Genomic DNA, 19,699 nt, shown 5'->3' on the forward strand with positions numbered 1-19,699 from the left:
TTGAGTCTTATCTTAAAATTTTGCTTCATTTCACCTAGCTCACTGATAAGGCATTTATAAATTGGGTGAGAAGTTTTCATTTCTTCCCTGTCTTCCCTACTCCAGTGAAATGTTCCCACTTTCCTCATTGGGATACTGCAGAGGGCTTGATGCATATAGAAGGGCGTTGCTGATGATTTCTGAAATCCTTTCTGACAGTGAAATTCTTTTCTTTAAAAAGTGTTTTTTAAAATTTATTCATGAGAGACACAGAGAGAGGCAGAGATATAGGCAGAGGGAGAAGCAGGCTCCCTGTGGAAAGCCTGATGCAGGACTTGATCCTAGGACCCCAGGGTTACACCCTGAGCGGAAGGCATATCCTCAACCACTGAGCCACCCAGGCATCCCTGACAGTGAAATTCTATGATTACCCAAAGACACTGGGTCTTACAGGTGAAATATTAATGTTTGGGGCCTGAGGAAAAAGCTTAGCTCCAGATCTGCCCCTGTTCTTCTACATACTGGCAGTTGCCATGTTTTCTTGCCCAAATTTCTGATTCCAGCTGCTTCATCCGGCTCTCTCCCTTCACTTTTTACCCACATCCCACTTGGGTTTCTGACCCTCACTGCTCTCATTTTCCCTTGAAGTCATGCTTCCTAGGATCTAACTTACTCAGGGCTCCAGTGTCTTCCATTGGCCTGCTGTCAATGCAGCTCTGATCTATGCCTGACCCTACCTCACCTCAACTCTGGACGTGCTTACCTGATTCAGACCTCCTTCTGACTTGCAGAATCATGTGTCAGCAGCCCTTTTATCTAGCAGGTCATTTTGTTTTATTTCATGTTATTTCTTTTTTTTTTTAATTTTTTTTTTTTTCTTTCAAACCATAGCCTGATTCTAAGATTCTCTGTTCAGGCCCTTTTGCTTTCTCTTGGCCTTTCTCTCAGACATTTTCAAGAACTTCTATCACGTAGCCTCCAGACATGGCAAGAAATAATACTGCCTAATCTTTAATTCCTAGGAATCTCTGTGGGCTAGGAACATGTCAATTTTTCCCTTGGTACCTGGGTCGTGTGAAACTCCTGTTACATATAACTTTTTTCTTTACCAGTTGACTTGCCTCTTGTCTCTCTAATGGATTCCATTTCATATAGATACCCCTTTAGCTAATCTTTTCCTAAGAAATCCCCAACTTATTTTATCTTTTTCTGGCCATTATTACAGTTTACAGCTGAAAAGATGACAAAGATATCACAACAAATCCCATCTTCTTTGTTGATGTAAATGCTGACAGTAAAGGTTGACAAATACTGGGACCTTAAGTCGATTAAAAATTTATAACCTAGTTTATGGCCATCAGGAAACAGGATAATTCACAACAGGATAATTTAGAGAATAAATAGGGGTAATTTGCAATAATTATAGGAAGAAGGATACTACTTCATTCACACTTTTCTCTTTTATTTTAATATGGGCCCAAACTGAAGATCTAGTCTCCTTATAGCTTCAAAGGTACTAAAGATGTTCAGGAGCCTATAGACCAAGTGTCTTTTCCTTTTGCTACACTTACTCTCAGCAGAAGTTTTCAAATTAAAATGTGTTTTTACTGAATTGTGGCAATTACCACTCTAGAAGGCTTTCAACCTTTCGTTCTTTTCCTTTGTGTACATAACAATAAATAAAATGCAGTTTATAAATGCCCTGCAGTCTATTGCTTTACATTATTTTCATTAATTTGATTGTCTTTTGAGACTTATATTTGACATATATGACTGCCTTCTTATAAGCAAATGGTTGTGGTAATAATGCATATGAATAAATTCAATCAATAAATATTTAAGAATGATTTTTTTTTAATTCCAGATCTTGCTGGTACTGCCAACAAAATCAGTTTTAGTGGATGAAAGAATTTTAAAGCTGAACTCTGTATTGATCAGTCTTTTCACTTAGTATTCTCCTCGCATTTTATGTTTTCAAAGAGCTTATAACCATCCATCAGTTTTTTTTTTTTTAATGTAAAACTGGTGGATAAAATATATGGCCAAACTCCATTTTCCAAATTGGGACATTGAAATCCAGGAAAGATGAGTTTATTCTCTAAAGCAAGCACAACCAGCTGAAGTAAACAGTTTTACTATGAAGTCCCTGCCCCACAGAGGCCACTTTATCTTATTCTTCCTTTTTCTCTAAAATCAAGACAATCAACTATATACCAAGTGTCTCCTGTGCTATATCTTCCATGAGGATAAAAAAGAATCCTCTTCCCTAAAGGATTATAAACCTATTTTTAAAGCAAACATGTACACCCATAATAAAATACGTAATTTGTATTAAATGACCTGTCCAGCATTTTGGACATTGGTAACAGAAGGGCACACTTTAGGCTGAGTGACTGGGGATGCTACAGACTGAAGCTGATTAACTTCCTGAGGGAGGGAGCACCATTCCAGACCAGGTGGTGCCCACGAGCAAGGGCCAGCCACTACAGAGTGAGCATGCTTCATTGAGAAGACAAGGAAGAAACCAAGTACGATGGAAAAAAAAATTCAAGTAGAGGAAATGCTGCATTTATTATAACTTTGGAAATTAAGCATAAAAGAGGCAGCACAGCTTTGGAAAAGTACAGTCCAGGCTTCTTAAAGCCAAATCTTCATCTCTGTAATCCCTTGCACAGGTTTAGACGATGCTGTGAAGAGTAATCAAAAAAGCAGAGTGACTAAAATCCTCTTCTTAAGAAGCAGGAAAAATTTCATTATTCTCACTTTGAGAAAGAAAAAACCAAGACTCCAGATAATAAGTTGCCTAAGTACACACAACTAGTAAACTCTAGGATCAGCTTTCAAGCCCGCAAATATTTATTTTCTCAAAGTGTTTTCTCTTAATGATTTAACTACAACACAGCCACTGGGCGATAGCTGCCCAACTGTAGAACAATACAGGTGGTCCAGACCATGATCTTGGGAGTCTTTGTGGGTTTCCAACTTTACCACTTAATTGTTATAAAGACCTAGATACATTATTTAATAAATCCATATCTAATTTTCCTTGTCTATAAGTTGAAAACAATTGAAATTAAGAACACTCACCTCCTGGAGTGCTGTGAAGATTCAATGACATGGTATCTCTATGGTGCCAAGAGAATAAATGTTCCCCAAATTTTAGTTTTTCCTTTCTTCCCCATGTTATCCACCTCAAATATTTATATGAACAATCTATTATACTACTTCCAACAGTTGTCACATGGCTTGGCCTTACTTCCAAAATGATTCAACAGTGCCTGAAAATCTTTCTAAATTAACTGGTTAATTAGGCAATCTGTATGAGATCCTCTTTAGGGGCTTTGTAGTAGTAGGAGGAGTCTGATATTTCTTTTTCTTTTTTTTTTTAATATTTTATTTATTTATTCAAGAGATATACAGAGAGAGAAAGAGAAAGGCAAAGATACAGGCAGAGGGAGAAGCAGGCTCCATGCAGGGAGCCCCATGTGAGACTCATGTGAGACTCGATCCTGGATCTCTGGGATCACGCCCTGGGCTGAAGGTGGCGCCAAACCGCTGAGCCACCCTGGCTGCCTGATATTTTGAGCTAAATTCTACCTCTGCCACTTCCTCAATGTATTATGATTATGGTATAATGGTTAATGCTTAGACCCTGAGGTCTGACTGATTTAAATCCTCATTCTACTGTCCTAGCTGTCTCTGCCAGGATAAATTACTTAATCTGCCTCAATTTCTTTATTTCTGAAATGTTATTAATAGTAAATTGTAATAGTGACATATTAATAATATCATAGGCCTTTTGTGAGGTTTAAATGAGTTAATGCACCTGTGGTGCCTGGGTAACTCAGTTGGGCGTCTTACTCTTGATTTCGGCTCAGGTCATGATCTCAGATTGTGAGCCCCATCATGGAGCCTGCTTATGATTCTCTCTCTACCTCTCCCTCTGCCCCTTCTCCTCACCTCTCTCCCTCTCTATAAGTAAATAAATAAGCTAATGCCACCAAGGCACTATGCACATGTATTCAAAAAATTTGAGCAGCTACTGTTATTTATTAATATCACCACTATTATTATTATTATTTTGGTTCACAATAACCCAAATTATAACATTTTAATATCTACAGAAGACTTTTACATGCACTAGTTCATTTGAACATTATGTTTACCCAGAGATAATGGTAGAGTAATGGTTATTATCCCTATTTCATAAGAGTTGTTGGTTTTTTTTTGGAGGGAAATTTAAAAAATTTTTAAACAATACAGAAAACTTCAAATAAGAAATTAAAATAATACTGAATCCCACCACCTACAGTACCACATTTGATCCTTTGAATACGCCTTCATGCATCTTTTTCTTCATAATATGTGTAGGCAGATGCATTAATGTGGCAGATAGGGTCATATTCAGTGTTCATTTCACAATCATTAATTGAACATCGAGCTTAGATTTGGGAATACTGGTGGAGTTTAAGAGAAGTAGATGACTTGAAAGACATTTAGAGAAAAAAGGCCTCATGATGGATAGATATGAGAGATGAGAAAGGTTAGGGGATAATCTACGTTTTTTGTGTAGATAATAAGACAGGCATTAAGGAGGGCGCAGGATGAGATGAGGACTGGGTGTTATTCTATATGTTGACAAATTGAATTTAAATAAAACAAAATAAAATGTTCAAGACATTAAAAAGATGGAGTTAGTGGGTGGAACATTTCTTTGAGAAGGAGAACTTGGCTTTGTAATATTTTTTACTCATTAATATGCTTTGCTAATTGTCCATGCTAATCAATATACCCATACATTATAAATTTTAATGACCACTGTATGTATAGTTTTTATATATAATTTAGTTAACTATTCTAATATTGATAAACATTTAGGTTGTTTCCAATTTTTTCACAATTTTCAATAAGGCTACAGTGAATACCTTTACAAAGACATTTGGCTATGTTTACTTAATAACCTTCTTAAGATAAATTATAGGAAGGGGAAATTGCATGGTCAATGGGTATCACAATATTCATTTTGGTATATACTACCACGTTATCCTCTATGAAAGCTGTACCAGTGAAAGCTTATATCAACAGTACAGGAGAGTGCCCATCTATCAATCTATGGATAACAAGGTATCAATGATCTTTTAAAATTTTTCCATTAATATTTCCATTTAAAAATAAAACAGGTGATGGGGATTCAGAGAGGTCAAATAACTTGTGTGATACCACACAGCAAGAGTAGTGAAGATGGATGGAAAATTCTATTTTCCTATCAGCCCAATGCTTGCTTTGCTTAATTTATAATTTTTAAACATTCTCTCTCAAAAAGCCAAAAAAGTAAAGCAAAAGCAAAAGTCTAAACTCTTCCCAGATAACATGTCTTAGATCTTAGTCTTACTCCTGAGAGTGAAAAAGCAATAACTCAGGTGTGCTGAGTTCTTCAACACAGTGGAATGACATTTAAGGAATAACTGAAAGTTTTCCTGATCAAAAATTTCTCTTCTGTGTCTTTGCACTAAACAAGATCAAGAAATTTATATCTTATACACCTAAAACATTATACTTTATACATGTAAAATTCTCCTTAAAATACAAATCATTCCTTGTTATGATGGCAAGCATATCAAAATCATTGGTAGTGTGGATTTAACAAATTGATTGCCCTCAGAGCTCCAAAGAAATGAAGCTGACCCTACATGTTAGTTTTAAGGTGTAAAAAACCAGCCAAAGGAAGGTGAGGTGGGGAAACTCCACTTATTTCATAATAGAGCACACACTCTGTCGAGCACTCTAGAATGTTCAATACAATTTAGTCACTTCTTCAAATGAGATTGAAATTCTGCACAAAAGATCTGGGATAAATGTTGGTTACCAAATGCCCCAATTCTATGAATTTCCTGACACACTCTCCCCAGTATAATTCCTTCCTCCCATACACACAAACACTTCTCACTGAAGAGAATAATGCACTCATGGCCACTTCTGCACGAATTGCAACATACATGTTCTAAAGGAGACAGCAGTGGCTGGTGTTGTTGACTGGGCTCTTGGTCTCATGAGACCACACGTTTCCTTTCTTCGGGGACCAACAAATCTGTCTGGCCCACCCACTATGCTCTGGCCAAAATTCTTGCCAGAAAAAGAAGGAAGGGGTCTAAAAGTAAAGTATAGAGGGAGAGAAGGAAATTACTGTTTACCTTTCTATATACACCACACATCTTGCTAGGCATATAATTCTCTTACTAAATTCTCATGATAATTTCTCAGTCTCCTTTCCCACCCCCTTTCTTTGCCACATATTTTTATGGTGTTTTTCTTCTCTCAGTTTTTCAGAGAAATTAAAAGTCATTCTCTACAACTTAAAAGCTTACTTCAACTAACTTGATGGAAGAAGCATCAAATGACACTGTTTTCAGAAAACAAATGTATGGTGAGATTGATGGCAACAAACTTTTCTGTAAAAAAAAAAAAAATGTTTCCACCAAATCATGAAGCTTAAATATGCTTTTCACCAGCCCTTTGTTAGTGGTGCCAAACAATTTAGTTTAAGGAATAACTAATTTCCTGACAAATTAAGTTTCAAAATTTTTGCAGCAATCTTGAGGGAAAATCTTTCTAACATATATATGTTTGTATTACTGACAGTCTGATAAACCTTGGGCTTATCATTGTGAATGTTGTTTTTAATACAGATAAGGAGGATCCAGGAGACCAGACCTGATTCCATGATAGACTTTGAAATCCACAGTTCTTATTAAGCCTCATTTGAATTTTGCCAAAGCTTTTCCCTAAGGGAAGTGAAACCATCCAAGCTAGTCAGTAGGGAGTTATGCTGCCTTTCTAAGTTGAGTACTGGACTTGAGGAATAAACACTTAAGATTCAAGATTAATTAGAATCGTGTTAATATGTATTTATGGAAAACATAATTCTTGTATGATTATATGAATGCCTGATTTTGATGAAAAAAATATTTTCAGCAGCAAAGAATGTGATTCATCCTATTAAGGCAGAGAAAATTAGAAGTAAATACTTAGGAGGTTTTTATTTAAGTATCCCAGAAAACAAGAAAGCAATTTGTTCTCCTTTGATTTTTTAAATTCTTTTTCTGGAAAGTCTCTACTTGTACCTTTCTGGGCCAGTCATGAGATATAACAAAAAGCAGGGTAGAAGGAAAGAGTGAGGCTTTGATTGAATTTGGTTATGTCTAAACCTTGGATTTTTCCACCTGGTTGGCTAAGCCAAGTGTCTCCATAAAGAGGCTATAAAACCCCAGTCAGACAGGCGATTGGCAGCCTTAACTCTGCTACCACTGACATGCCAATGGAGAAGAGAAATGGAAGATGGAATAATGAAAATCAGTGTGAACAAGGGCAGTACTTTTCACTCAAACTTCAAATCCTGTTTCAAAAACTAACATGCACACATATGAGCATCAAAATCTAATAATAAACTTAGAAAGTAGAATTGAGGAAAGAAAATAGGCAACATGTAATACAATGGTCGTCTAAGAATCTGCTGTAATTATTATATTATTTCCAGTTGTGATCATGAACCTATGCAAAGTGTAATGTCCTTATTTTCATGGGCATCTTGCTGGGTCGATCCCAACTTTGCATTTTTAGCCAGCCCCTGATGTATCCAGATGTGGTATAGAACCAGACAAAGTCTTGGTCCCCCAGTGTGTGAGCTCCAAGAAGAGTGTCCCAAGTTCCAGGACTATTTGTGCTCTGGGAACTCAAGTGCTTTCAAGAACATTCTACTAGCGATTTAATAACTACTAGTACTGTGGTAGAAAAAATGAAAAGACAGGAGAAAATGTAGGAAGAGACTTATAGTAACTTGAATTTTTGTTTCCCAACATATGATAAAATCTAATACCAGAACTAAGCAATTTTAATCTAGCTGAAAGTCAAATATCTTTTATACCCTTACTATAAATCAATTCAAAAACATTTATTATGTATTTAGAAGACACAATTTAGGACATGAAAATATAAAAAACACAGATGCTCAGGGAATGATAATGTGTCATGTGCATGTGTGCATGAATGTGTGTGTTTCAATGGGTATGATATGTTGACTTTGGAAAAGAGGCGGCAACTGTAGTGTGTATGGAATGCTGTGGACTATAAATTTTAGGCAGTGACCAGGGTCAAGTAATCACTCTAACTGTTCCTCACATTTCATCACATTGTCCCTGTGTTGACCCAGAGAAATCCCCTGAGAACCATGATTGTCCAGTATTTGATATAGAACCCAGTTCTTGCTATTATAATTCATTTCAACTCAATGAGGTGCTGAGACCTTGGTATGTGTTAGGCACAGTGGAAATACTGGGGAATAGCAGTAAATCAGGCAAATATGGCCCCTGCCTCCATGGAGCTTATAATCTGAGGAAGAACAGGCATTTCTTATATGTTTCCATTATTCTAGCTGCTAATGCAGGCTATTTAAGTACAAAATAATCCAGTACTGAGAGAGTTTTAGTCCTAATTGACTCTGATTTATTCATACACCATATGTTATATTATTAGTCTAAAAAATCTAGGAACATTAGAACAGAGGTAACTCCTTTTGAAAACAAAGAAATATTTCCTTCTAAAAAGCCATAGCAGCTTGGACTCTAGACTTGGACCATCTGCTCTGTGATCTACCTAATCAGAGGCAGTAGTAGGCAAGTCATATGGCATCCATTGTCCCAAATCTGGCCAAGGCCACAACTTACAGGCCAGGAGACCAATTGACTCAGATACTGACCAATATCTGAGAGTTCACACATCACGCATGATAGTAAGTTATCTCTGTCTTGGGCCTTAATGATACAACAAAGGAAGTAACATGGCTTTGGTTTGTTTTATATATTCCATACTAAACTCTTAAGATATATATAGAACTTTGTTTTAAGCCTAAGATAGACATAAATATATGTTTGGAAACCTGATCCATATTCTAACACATGCCTGATATAATTCTGCATTGTGCATATGTGTTAGCTCTATTTTAAAAACATTTATTTCTTTCTCAGAGGCCAAATTCTCACATTATCTCATTGGTCTAATGAATAATTTATAAGTGCAAGCACATGCACACACACACACACACACACACAACCTACACCTTACAGAAAACAAAACAAAACAAAAAAAACACAGGATTTTCTTTTGCTCTGTGCTACAATACCCAACACTGTGTGTAGGGGAAAAATGCTTAAGTGGTTCTCAATAGCATTTAATCCTCTGGTCTCTTCCAATTTGCTAAGCAGATTTTCTCCAGACCAGTAGCTAGCATTCCTCAGCCAGGAAAGAGAAATTCTCTCCACTAAACATGTGTTTAGAAATCTGATGCTCGTAGATTAGGCCTATTTGTGGTCTCTGAAGGTCAATGACACATGAGAGAAGAAATGATCATGTCTAATATTGATTTTCAAATGCCAAGTGCTCTGAAGGGCTCTGTGGAAAGATTATACAGCCTAGGAAATCTAAAAATTAACACAGTAAAGCTATCAACCCTTATGCCACAATGATGGCCAATTCACCCTATCTTCCATGATTAGAAATAATGAACAAGCAGAACAATACATACACTTTCAAGATCCCTTCATCATGCTCAGGCAGTGGTCATTAGGACTTCAGCATGATAAGATGATCTGGTCAAAAGACCTACAGGATAACCACCCTCTTTCAGTTCAAAGAATGCCTGAGGTCAGGCAACATGAGGCTTCTGAGGCATTTGGCACAGGAAAGCTATAAGTTTCTTTACATTAAACTTTGTTTTCATGCAGTGCAAACAGACACCTAATAGCTGGTTTGATCCCCTGCCCAGGAAATTGATGGAAGAGGACAACCACTTTCAAGGATGGCAACAGAGTCCAGAGACTTCATGCAGAGCCAAAGATTACAAGCAAAACTCCAGCAGTGGGAACTTCCCTCAACAGATTTTTTTTTTCAACATTGAGAAAATTAGCCATCCTTTATTTTCAAATTGAAAAGCAAAGGTTATATTAGCTGGAGTTATAAAAGTTTCTTGTTTGTTATGAAGCACTTCTTGAGCTGGGCAAGATCGTGGCCCAAGTTTTTATGGAACAAATGAAATGTTTACACTGATCTTTAGACAGAAGACACAGTTGTCCATATACAGTAATTAGTGGAAAGGTTATGTTTGGATATGTGGGGATATATATATATATATATATATATATATAGACATTATATATATGCTACATTGAAGCAACTATCTCATACCCAACATTTTATATCTGTAGACACAGAATGGGTAAATGATTCCATCAAAAGGGACCATTCCAAAAATTTTCCCTGGCCACAATTTCACATCAGAAATAAAAGAAAGAGGGGAAACATGGTTTATGTCTCTTGAAGGTATTAGTAGTTCTTAATGAAAAATATTAGCTAACTTATTGTTAACATTTCTGTAGTTGATGTTATCAATGCCAAGGAGTTACAAGAAAATCTATATTGAGTCTTAATTGCTCTTTTGTATACAATATCTACTTTATTTCTCCTTGGTAGTTTGTTGCTATCCTGGTACCACATCCCTTGACCATGTTCTAGAATGGCCCACTGACCTTCCTGAGTCCCTGTTTTGCTTATTTACCAATCAATCCACCACTACATATTTTTGATCTCTCTTTGAAATTCCTTAAGGATTACAAGAGAAGTAAAATGCAGGTTTACTTTTCTGAAAAAGTTTAAGATATTAATTAGATGTGCTCAATTAGTATCAAGGGCTAGAATAAAATAATTGACAGAGAAAAGAAGAGAGATAGAAGATGCATAAACTCAAAACCTCGTAAGTATGGATAAGAACAGAAGTTCAAACTGACTTCAGAAAAAGGAGATATGGGGTTGACCAGAGGAAGTCAATGGAGGTAGAGGTAATAGGGCTCCAGTGGTGCCTTGAAGACTCGATAATCTAGGAAGGAGGAGGGAGAGCATTTCAGGATCTGATAACAACATGAGAAATGAAGAGAAACTGGGGGTGAAGGAAGGATATGTGTCTGACAGAGAGAGGATTTATGCTATAGAGCAGAAAAAATAAATTTAGGCAGGAAGGATTCAAATGATCATAGGGTGATCAAGAATCAATGATCATAGGATCACTGGGTATTGGTTGAGTCTTTGCATGAAGGAAAACAAATGATACACCACTGCCTAACAATATCACAGACATTAAATAGACATCTCAGTATGGATGACAGAAATCCATCTACATGAAAGATTGCCCTGACCTTCACAGTTGTTGATACAAATTCCAGAATTGTTGTGTTCAAGTAATTCCTTTCTGGCGCAAGAGAATATTTCCTGACAGGAATAGCCATCAGCCCTGGGTCCTTGAAGCACTTGCCAGCTGAGTCAGTGTGCGATGCAGATAGAGAAACATTGCTATTCTACTGCATTAATGACCATGAAACTTAGAGCTACTGCATTCTAGAGCCCATGATGCAATGCATCCTGGCTACAAACAAATGCAAATGCCTCAGTCAGGACAAATTAGAAACTTCTCTTAGAAGATGCTTATTACCCCCAAAAGTAAGCTACAGGATTCTTGTTGCCAAAACTTTGTCATGCATTATCCATATGGCATAAATATGTATTCTCATCTTGTTATTTGCAACTCTTACCTTTTTTCAAGCTAAGTGTACACATTTGTATGCTTTTAAGAATGCCCTGATGTATATATTAACATGCCTGCTATAACTAGCATCTACACTTTATAAAAAGCATGCCTCATATATTTCTATAATCTGTATATATATGACAGTGATATTTCTTTTTAACATTTATTACTTTGTCAGAGGCCAAAGGCTCATAATATCTCACTTCGTTTCATGATAATTTATGATTTGTCAAGTAAAACATGAGTTGTTTTCCATTTTTGTTTCATGACTGTGCAAAGAGAAGAAATTACCAGATGGTTCTCTCTCCCATTCCATTCTCTGTCACCTACCAGTTCATTAAGCAGATTTCTGCCCCAGGCTCTTTTTAGTCTGACAGCCAAAACCCTGGGGAGTGGAAGGGGAGAGGGTAGGGGTCAACAAGACTTTCCTCAGAGACATTTATACATGACCTTGAATGAAGAATACAATTTCATCAGGTAGAAATGGGCATAGCAGAAAGAACGTTTTATCCCAAGACACAGAATTATGAGAGAGGGTTCCAGAAAGCTCAACTCTGTGGGTATGCCTAGACGCTGAATGAGTGTGGAATGGGGAAAGATGTGGTCAGAATGGTTGCTTGAGATCAAAATAGGGAGTATTCTTTTATAACATGCTAAAGGCATAGTGTTTAGTTTAGTTTTGCTCTTTTGAAAAAGTGCCTGAGTGAAGTTTAAGGAAGGAAATAAGAAAAAGAAAAATGGGTTCAACTATCTTACATTAAAAATTGTGAGTCTCCCACGAGGCATGACCTTGGAGCTTGCTGGTGCTCTGAACCAACAGAATCATGCATACCAGCAGGCCATGGTTACTGATTCAGGCCTGCAGAAGGGTAAAAGCTGTGTTGTGATTGACATGAAATCCTAAAACTTGCATTTTATCAGGAAAATGCTTTGCTTGTATGCCCTTGCTTTAGGGACCCCATGCTGAGCTTTAGATGTTTGTCTTTTTTGGGTGTTGGGCTTAAATGAGGACCCCCATAGAGAGTGAAGACACATTCTGTCCTCAGAGCAACAATTATATATTCTATTTATTCCACTGGTACAGTGCCCCTGAAGCTTAAATCCACTGACTATTGTCATATCTGTTGCTAGTGGCTGCTGTCAGGCTCTGCTAAGTCAAGCGTAGTTGCTGAATATGAAGAAAAGACAAGCAAGAGGTGGGAAGAAAGAGGACTTTGAAGGAAGTTTCTGCCCCTTCTTTCTCCTCAAAAAGGACACTGGACATTCTTCCACAATATTAAAAGCCTCTACTGTCTACTTCTAGATCTTTCAACATTGAAAGAAACTCAGCAAACACAGGATACATTTTAGGTGTCCAACAAACCGAAGAAAACTTCAATATTAATATAAAGCTGCTTCTGGCAAAATAACTACATATAAAATACACACTTAGGAATGAGTGAGAGGATACAGACTAGAACTGAATAAATACTTACTGGCCTGCAGCAGCGCAGTCTTTCAGAAGGCAAGGAAAGCAATTTTCTGGTGCCCAATCAAAATTTGGGAGATGAAGGTGTCTGCATATATCAGGGGCTATCATGGTAAGAGGAAGTAAAACCTACAGCCAGAGACTGGATTTGTGCATGGCTCTCCCTTTGTGCAACTCTCTGTAGATGAAACAGATTGCCAAGTACTTGGAATTCCTCAGTCCATTAGATATGGATGCAAGTGTGCATACATGCAGAGAAAATATCATTTCCACTAAATTGCTTTACAGACAAATATCTTCTTAACTACTCTATGGAGATAATATCCTCACATTATAAAGAGAGAAACTAGCAACCAAGTGGTAAAGGAACTTCTCTCAACTCAATTAAAAATTTATGATATAATCTCAGGGTCTTGTGATTGAGCCCTGCATCAGGCTCCACTGGGAGTCTGCTTGAATTTCTCTCCTTCTACCCCTATCCCGACTCACACTCACTCTTGCTCTCTTGCTCTCTCTCAAATAAATAAAGTCTTTGAAAAATCATGATAAATTTTTTTAAATTAAAATATTTATGAAAGAAATCATGTAAAAATGTTAAAAAAAACATGTTTAATGATTTTTCAGCCTAATAAACCAGAGCTACATTACATGTCTCTGTAATATGTCATTACTTCTTTATATGCTCTTAAAATGTATGTTATTCTATTAATTATCATTATTAGTTAAGTGTAGTTCATGGCCTGTGGTTTAGTCAAGTACTATAAGGATATCACATATATAAGGGTATCACGTAAGGCCCAATTCATTAATATGCATTATGTCAACTAAGCATAAGAATATAAAAATTGGTTGTGACAAATGATTGAGTAAAATATTTACCATTTTGGAGCCTCATTGAAATATCTAAATGTTTCGGCACACTCATCAGCACTTTACAAGGCAATGTTCAAATATGGGTCTTCCTGGGTCTGAACTCTCCAGTAGGGAGAAACTCAATTAATTCAAAAGGAGCTATGTAACCATGCAGTAAGCCATTCATTTAAATCTCTAACACCTAAACCCATCTATGTGCATCTACATCAAAACCACCGAATGTTGCTGGAGAAAAACATGTTACCATAACTACCAATCTCAAGTAGAAACTGCTTACCACTTAGAAGAACCGTGAAGAACCTAAGAGGTTACCTTCCTCTACTTGCCAAGTTAATCTATCATGATTTCATTGATGCTGGTAGGAGACATGAGACACGAAGGTCACAGCCCAAGGACTCTACATTAAGACAACGGCAATAGTCAGAGTGTCAGCATTTGTGTGGGTTCTCCAAGTTCCAGTTCTCAGTGAGCAATGTAAAAAGGGCCAGGTGACATTCTGCACACACAAGTGGGTTGCATTACAGAAGAGAAACCATGTGCTTAGAGAACCTATTTTATAATGGGCAGTCAGCCTGTCAGACCTTTGCCCCAAAGGGAGACATTCTTATTACACTGAACAGCAAACAGACCTGCCTCTTGCTCTGGAGAGAGACACTATCAATTTCTCAGGGTTTTTCACTATATAGTATTGAAAAGAGCCATATGAAGACACAGCAAGAAGACAGTTGTCTAAACCCAATGAGAAAGCTCTTAATAGACAAAATGGCCCTGCTGGTGTCTTGATCTTGAACTTCTAGTCTCCCAACCTGTGAGAAATAAATTTGTGTTGTTCAAGCCTCCCAGTCTATGTATTTTGTTATGGCTGCCCAAGCTGGCCAAGACACCATTTACTATATGACCTCATGCAGACTTTCAGCTTTAAATACTATCTATGTGTTACAGGCACACAAAATTCCATCTCCATCCCAATTTCTCCTATTAAATAAAGATTTGTATATAACAAACAGCCAATTTGACATTTCCACTGAGATATTTAATATACATCTCAAAATGTAAACATGGCCACAAAAGCATGAATAATTTCACCTTTGAATTCTAATCTTCTCTCAATTTTGCCCATCTTAGTAAATGTCAACATCATTTACTCAGTCACTCAGGCTGAAAATTTTGGAGTTACCCTTTAATTCTGTATTTCCTTTGCTCCAATTGCTTAAGCCAGTTTATCAGCAAATCTTGTCTTTTCTGTCTTCAAAACATGTTCAAATCCCTTTGCATCTCTTACTATCACGACCATAAGTGAGCCACCATCACCTTCCACCAGGACTACTGTAATGGTTTTCTAACTGGTCTCCTAACTGGCTTCTATCCTTTTCATATGTAATCCATTTCCATGCAGTTATATAATGTTCTATACATAGCTTTAGCCAAGCTATAAAGCCCCATGATCTGTCCCTGCCTCCCATTCCAACCATATTTTGTACCAGCTTGCTCCTCACCCTTTATTCTCCCACTTGTGGTCTATTCAAGAAACAGGAAGAAAGTCAAGCCATCCTCAGGGTCATCATGTTAGATGTTTGCCATCCCTGAAATTCCACCCCATCCTCCTGAATTTTGCATGGGTAGTTCTTTCTTATCATTCAGATCTCACTTTAAATTCATTTCAATCTTGAACGCCCAATCTGATATTGTCATCTAGTTATTCTCAGGTCACATCATCCTATTTTCACTGTCTATATAATATTTCTTTTATGTATAAATTTAATCTCATGAAAGTAAGGTCCTTGGTAATGAGGGCCTCTTGTAGATATCTTGCTCATTCTGGTATCTCCACTATTTAAATGGTACTTGGAACAATAAGTATTTCTCAAATAAATGGATAGATAGATGGATGCATGGATGAATAAATAAATAACATGTGTAGGAATTGGCAGAGGTGGGAATTCCTTGGAGAACAACACAGGTAATTAAAGCAATAAGACCCTCTCATCTTTTGGCATAGCTTAACCAATCCACATACCTAGTAGGTATTCAGACATCTGGAGGCCTTTATTTTGAAGATGAACTAATTATATATATATATATATATATATATATATATATATATATATATATATATCCTTATTACAAAGAAGTTTTAAACCACTTCTAGGCAAACATGGTTTCCAAGCATCCCACATAATAAAACCATTATACCTAAAATCAAACAGCGTTATAGAAATAATGCATAGACTTGATTTTTCTATCTTATCTTTTAAATTAATTAGCTCATGTATTTACTATTAAAACTGTTTTTAGTATGCCCTATGTGTAGTCACTATGTGCAGATTTTGACAGTAAGCGGGACAGCAAAAGGATTCTTCTCTTCCTAGAACTTATAAGTAACAAGATACAAAATGCAGAACAAACCACTTATAGCTAGCTGGGCACAGTTCCTTGGCAGATTATGAGATTCTTTTATTTTGTTTTCTAATTTTTAAATTGACAAAGTTATACTCCTTGGCTAATACATGTTTTACAAATATATATGTATATCCTCACACATACATATACAGATATATATATGTCTCTATATACATATAGAAACTATATATTTCTGTATAATAGTTGCAAAATGGTGTTTTGGATGCACAAATAAATTAAAAACTTTTGTTTTAAGCCAATTTTGAATAGTCTATGAAAATAACTAAGAAATTGACACTATTTAATTTGAAAATTTCTAGCCTGCCATGATATTGCCTTGAGAAAAACTTTTAAAAGACTACTGCCTCAATTTCTTAATCAGGAAACATATTAGCAAAACAAGCATCTCATTTTCAAACCAACAGGAGATGATATAATAAATGTAAAGTCTGGGTCTTTTCACAAATCTAGTTTATACAAAACAGTAGTGATGAGGTAAGTAATAGAATAAAAAATATCTCCCAAATGAAGCCATGAATATTTATTATTAACTCTTTAGCAGAGAAGGAAAATATTTCTTGGAAGAAACAACACTGGTGTATTAAAACCAACGGCTATTTGAATTGTATATTCTCAAGTCATAAGCGGATATCAGTTAAGCCACATGGGTTCCTATCACTGCTATCTTCCTGATAACATCTTATATGGCCCTAATGAAATATAATGGGAAAAAATAACCTTGAAGCTGGTCATAGTGGGAGCATTTACAGCTCAGGGTTTGGCAAACTATTTAATCTTTCTTTGCTACTTAATCTTTCTTTCCTCCCACTGAAGAGCTAGGTGTCACACCAGTATACCACTGATTCTAATCCACAGATGCTTGTACAAATCCTTTCTCCTACCATTAAAAACATGTGCATACATCACTGGGAGCCCTTGGGTAATGACATTGGAATGAAGTTTCAGACAGGTTTGAATCTAATAGATGTTTTGAGATGGAATCACACACCATTAATGAAACTTCCTAGCTTGTAGAATAGTCTATAGGGAGAGAAGGAAAGAAAGGAAAGGAAGGAAGGAAAGGAAGGAAGGGGATAGAGAGGGGAGGGAAGGAAGGAAGAAGGAAGGAAGGAGAGAGGAAAAGGAAAATGGAAGGGATGGAGGGAGGAAGGGAGAAATATCCACTTCTTGCCTTAAATTGTCTTTCTATTTCTCACTTATATAACCCTAGATTCTGACAGTATTATAAGCCTGTAAAACTCCCTTAGCTGTAGAGATGGTTGATTAAACTCCATTCCTGTTAATTAAAATAAAAGATAGTTTTAAGTGAAAATAGGAAACAAATCCTCTATTTGAAAGAGCACTGGTGCATAGATTTGAATATTACACTCTATAAAGACAGCCCATTGTGCTAATAGCAAAGCAGTAAACATTACATTATCTTTCATGTGTCCTTCCATCCATTCACATACAAACACAATAATTCATCCCGCTTCTACACACCCCTTAACCAGAGAGTGGGGAGAGTGGGGACAGGACTTACTAGATAGGAAACAAAAAAAGCAAATCTAAATATTTGTCATTATCTTAAAATTATAGTGCCTCTTAAAATTATGAGCCCAGAGTAGATCTGTCACTTTGTGCTTCAAGTCTTTTGCCAGACCAGAGAACAATCTAGTCTCTGCTGTGTTTCATTTGCATTTACATTAAGGTGTAACTCCCACATGTCAATCTCATACCTTTTTAGTAATTAGCATGGGATGCAGAAAAGAACCTAGCCTGAAGAACCAGGCAGCTGGTGTTAAAAATCCTGTCTATTTCAATAATTATATGGCATTGGAAAGTCAGGCACTCAATCTGAAATTTTTTCTTGCCTGGCAGTTGGGAATCTTCATATCTACTTCACAGGCTTATCATGGAGATAGCACATGTGAAAGAGGCAGGAGATGGTATGTAATGTGTAAGTCCTCCACAATAGTTCCTAACTTTTCTTTTTTCTTATTTTTATTTCTTCTCAACAATGAGAGAACACTTTCTGACCTGCTAGGACAAGAAAATAATGGCTACAGGCCAGTTAGCAAAAACATCCAGATAATTATCCCAAAAGGGGAGTTTAATTTGAATCTTATTATTCAAGGTGGACTTGATTATTCTTAAAAAAAAAAATGCAAAAAAACAACAAACAAACAAACAACCAACAAAAACCCCCCAAACTGTGTCTTTCAGCTTTAGGAGTTCCCTTTAGTAGTTGCTTGGGTTTCTTTGTTTCCAGCCTGGGGGGGGTGGGGGGGGGGGGGGTAGGATCCAGAAGCTCTTTTAATAAAACGGCTGGAAAAAAAAGTTTAGAGTTCACAGATCCTGATTGGGGAAAACCTCAGTAATAATGCACAAGGGAGGAAATAATTATCATTGTATAGTATTCCTATCACACAGGATGTTTATTATGTGCTTTATCAACATTTAAATTCAATCCTCCAATAGCTGGGGGAATAAGACAACAACAATAATAATAACAGAGGCATTAATATAAGTGGCATACTCCTTTTATTTACTTGTATGCCTTTCTCTTGGAGATTTTAAATGCTTTTCACATATTAGTGTACCTAGTCTTAGAAGAAATGAAAATATAATTAGCCACAGGTTTGTACAAACATCAACATGCAAATTGATGGAATCAGGAAGACAGGGTTGGTAAAACAAGAGATTCTTTTCTGAAGCTCATTTCTTTTCATTGCCCTTGGGTAGTCACTGGGCATTAGATTTTATGGATACTTAATATGAAGATAAAAATGTAGCTTGCTGCAGTTGCCCTGCAACATCTTACAGTCTACTGAAGGGAAAGGGGAAGGATAGGTACTTTCACACTAATAGAACATGGATGGCAAACATGCAATCTACTCCTATGTAGATTTCCAGCTGTTTAACTAAAGACTTATATTTATTCCTCATTTATAGACTGTTTTGAATATGAGAGCATTAGTGTATTTTTATAAGTGTGTTTGATTTTTTAAGATATTAATTTTTGATAATGGGGAATCATGCCCAGCAAATACACTTGTTGGTCCCAAAGCTTCATCATGGAAGAAATTTTTGATAACAACTATATATGGAAGTTTAAAGTCTGATGAGTACCTTGTATAAGATTCAGTTCATTAATTCGTTAACTGATCTTCCTTTTTTGTTATATATGGTTTCAGCAGCTCTGCCTTTTGCCATATGGTGGTGTGCTTGCACACACATGCACACCCCAGAAAGTCAGAATTAGAGGCTCCAATTTAGATATTTAACTTAGGAACACAATCCATTCCTAAAACTGAAAGAATTTGCAGCCACATATATTTAAGAAAAGA

The 19,699-nt window shown here is 36.5% G+C and overlaps 1 protein-coding gene across 5 annotated transcripts in view; it reads right to left on the reverse strand.

The window, feature by feature from the left end:
• The window catches only part of NRG1 (neuregulin 1), a 1,071,954-nt gene that overhangs the window by 555,601 nt on the left and 496,654 nt on the right, over positions 1-19,699 (reverse strand). The window lies entirely within an intron of this gene.

This window comes from Canis lupus, chromosome 16 (assembly GCF_003254725.2).
Source record: "Canis lupus dingo isolate Sandy chromosome 16, ASM325472v2, whole genome shotgun sequence".
NCBI lineage: Eukaryota > Metazoa > Chordata > Mammalia > Carnivora > Canidae > Canis > Canis lupus.